Below are 4,370 nucleotides of genomic sequence, written 5' to 3' on the forward strand. Positions count from 1 at the left end.
GCTGGAAAATACTCTTCAGGATATTATCCAGGAAAACTTCCCCAACCTAGCAAGGCAGACCAATATTCAAATCCAGGAAATACAGAGAACACCACAAAGATATTCCTCAAGAAGAGCAACCCCAAGGCACATAATCGTCAGATTCACCAGGGTTGAAATGAAAGAGAAAATGCTAAGGGCAGCCAGAGAGAAAGGTCGGGTTACCCACAAAGGGAAGCCCATTAGACTCACAGCAGATCTCTCAGCAGAAACCCTACAAGCCAGAAGAGATTGGGGGCCAATATTAAACATCCTTAAAGAAAAGAACTTTCAACCCAGAATCTCCTATCCAGCCAAACTAAGCTTCATAAGTGAAGGAAAAATAAAATCCTTTGTGAACAAGCAAGCACTCAGAGATTTCATCACCACCAAACCTGCTCTACAAGAACTCCTGAAAGAGGCTCTACACATATAAAGGAACAACCAGTACCAGCCACTCCAAAAACATACCAAATGGTAAAAGAGCATCAACACAATCAAGAATCTGCATCAACTAACCAACAAAACAGCCAGGTAGCATCAAAATGACAGTATCAAATTCACACATAACAATACTATCCCTAAATGTCAATGGACTAAATGCCCCAATCAAAAGACACAGACTGGCAAACTGGATAAAAAGCCAAAATCCATCAGTGTGCTGTATCCAGGAAACCCATCTTACATGCAAGGATACACAAAGGCTCAAAATAAAGGGATGGAGGAAGATCTACCAAGCAAATGGAGAGCAAAAAAAAGCAGGAGTTGCAATTCTCATCTCTGATAAAATAGACTTTAAAGCAACAAAGATCAAAAGAGACAAAGAAGAACATTACATAATGGTAAAAGGATCACTGCAACAAGAAGAGCTAACGATCCTAAATATATACGCACCCAATACAGGAGCACCCAGATACATAAGGCAAGTTCTTAATGACTTACAAAGAGACTTAGACTCCCACACAATAATAGTGGGAGACTTTAACACCCCATTGTCAATATTAGACAGATCAACCAGACAGAAAATCAACAAGGATATCCAGGACCTGAATACAGACCTGGAACAAGCAAACCTAATAGACATTTACAGAACTCTCCACCACAAATCCACAGAATATACATTCTTCTCAGCACCACATCACACCTACTCTAAAATTGACCACATAATTGGCAATAAATCACCCCTCAGCAAATGCAAAATAACAGAAATCATAACAAACAATCTCTCAGACCACAGTGCAATCGAGTTAGAACTCAGAATGCAGAAACTAACTCAGAACTGCACAGCTTCATGGAAACTGAACAACTTGCTCTTGAATGTTGACTGGATAAACAATGAAATGAAGGCAGAAATAAAGATGTTCTTCGAAACCAATGAGAACGAAGACATAACATACCAGAATCTCTGGGACACATTTAAAGCAGTCTCTAGAGGAAAATATATAGCAATGAGTGCCCACATGAGAAGAAAGGAGAGATCTAAAATTGACATCCTATCATTAAAATTGAAAGAGCTAGAGGAGCAAGATCAAAAAAACTCAAAACCTAGCAGAAGACAGGAAATAACTAAGATTAGAGCAGAACTGAAGGAAATAGAGACACAAAAAACTCTTCGAAAAATCAATAAATCCAGGAGGTGGTTTTTTGAAAAGATCAACAAAATAGACAGACCACTAGCCAAATTAATAAAAAAGAAAAGAGAGAATAACCAAATTGATGCAATAAAAAACGATAAAGGGGATATCACCACAGATTCCACAGAAATCCAAACCATCATCAGAGATTATTACAAACAACTCTATGCACATAAACTAGTAAACCTGGAAGAAATGGATAAATTCCTGGACACCTGCATCCTCCCAAGCCTAAACCTGGAAGAAGCCAAAACCCTGAATAGACCAATAACATGGTCTGAAGTCGAGGCAGCAATAAAGAGCCTACCACCCAAAAAAAGCCCAGGTCCAGATAGGTTCACAGCTGAATTCTACCAGACATACAAAGAGGAGCTGATACCATTCCTTCTGAAACTATTCCAGACAATCCAAAAAGAGGGAATCCTTCCCAAATCATTTTACGAGACAAACATCATCCTGATACCAAAACCCGGCAGAGACTCAACAAGAAAAGAAAATTTCAGGCCAATATCCATGATGAACATAGATGCAAAAATCTTCAATAAAATACTGGCAAACCGATTGCAACAGCATATCAAAAAGCTCATCCACCATGATCAAGTAGGATTCATCCCAGGGATGCAAGGCTGGTTCAACATACGCAAGTCCATAAACGTAATTCACCACATAAACAGAACAAAAGACAAAAACCACATGATTATCTCGATTGATGCAGAGAAGGCTTTTGACAAAATTCAACAACCCTTTATGCTAAAAACCCTCAATAAACTAGGTATTGATGGAACGTATCTCAAAACAATAAAAGCTATTTACGACAAACCAACAGCCAATATCATACTGAATGGGCAAAAACTGGAAGCATTCCCTTTGAAATCTGGCACTAGACAAGGATGCCCTCTCTCACCACTCCTATTCAATATAGTACTGGAAGTTCTAGCCAGAGCAATCAGGCAAGAAAAAGAAATAAAGGGTATCCAAATTGGAAAGGAGGAAATCAAATTGTCTCTATTTGCAGATGACATGATTGTATGTCTGGAAGACCCCATCATCTCAGCCCAAAATCTCCTGAAACTGATAAACAACTTCAGCAAAGTCTCAGGATACAAAATCAACATGCAAAAATCACAAGCATTGCTATACACCAGTAACAGAATTAAAGAGAGCCAAATGAAGAATGAACTGCCATTCACAATTGCTACAAAGAGAATAAAATACCTAGGAATACAACTAACAAGGAACGTAAAGGACCTCTTCAAGGAGAACTACAAGCCATTGCTCAACGAAACAAGAGAGGATACAAACAGATGGAGAAACATTCCATGTTCTTGGTTAGGAAGAATCAACATAGTGAAAATGGCCATACTGCCCAAAGTAATTTACAGATTCAACGCTATTCCCATCAAGCTACCAATGACCTTCTTCACAGAACTAGAAAAAAGCACCTTAAACTTCATATGGAACCAAAAGAGAGCCCACATAGCCAAGTCAATTCTAAGCAAAAAGAACAAAGCAGGAGGTATCACACTACCAGACTTCAAACTATACTATAAGGCTACCGTAATCAAAACAGCATGGTACTGGTACCAAAACAGAGATATAGACCAATGGAACAGAACAGAGGCCTCAGAGGAAATACAACATACCCACAACCATCTGATCTTCGACAAACCTGATAAAAACAAGCAATGGGGAAAGGACTCCCTGCTTAATAAATGGTGTTGGGAAAACTGGCTAGCCATGTGCAGAAAGCAGAAACAGGACCCCTTCCTGACACCTTACACCAAAATTAACTCCAGATGGATTAAAGACTTAAACATCAGACCTAACACCATAAAAACCCTAGAAGAAAATCTAGGCAAAACCATTCAGGACATAGGTATAGGCAAGGACTTCATGACCAAAACGCCAAAAGCAATGGCAACAAAAGCCAAAATAGACAAATGGGACCTAATCAAACTCCACAGCTTCTGCACGGCAAAAGAAACTGTCAGTAGAGTGAATCGGCAACCAACAGAATGGGAAAAAATTTTTGCAGCCTACCCATCTGACAAGGGGCTGATATCCAGAATTTACAAAGAACTAAAGCAGATCTACAAGAAAAAAAACAAACAAGCCCATTCAAAAATGGGCGAAGGATATGAACAGATACTTTACAAAAGAAGACATACAGGAGGCCAACAAACATGAAAAAATGCTCATCATCACTGGTCATCAGAGAAATGCAAATCAAAACCACATTGAGATACCATCTCACACCAGTTAGAATGGCGATTATTAAAAGATCAGGAAACAACAAATGCTGGAGAGGATGTGGAGAAATAGGAACACTTTTACACTGTTGGTGGGAATGTAAATTAATTCAACCATTGTGGAAGACAGTGTGGCGATTCCTCAAGGACCTAAAAATAGAAATTCCATTTGACCCAGCAATCCCATTACTGGGTATATATCCAAAGGATTATAAATCATTCTACTACAAGGACATGTGCACACGAATGTTCATTGGAGCACTGTTTACAATAGCAAAGACCTGGAACCAACCCAAATGCCCAACGATGATAGACTGGATAGGGAAAATGTGGTACATATACACCATGGAATATTACGCAGCCATCAAAAACGATGAGTTCACGTCCTTTGTAGGGACATGGATGAACCTGGAAACCATCATTCTCAGCAAACTGACACAAGAGCAGAAAATCAAACACCGTATATTCT

This window comes from Saimiri boliviensis, chromosome 11 (genome assembly GCF_048565385.1).
Source record: "Saimiri boliviensis isolate mSaiBol1 chromosome 11, mSaiBol1.pri, whole genome shotgun sequence".
Taxonomy (NCBI): domain Eukaryota; kingdom Metazoa; phylum Chordata; class Mammalia; order Primates; family Cebidae; genus Saimiri; species Saimiri boliviensis.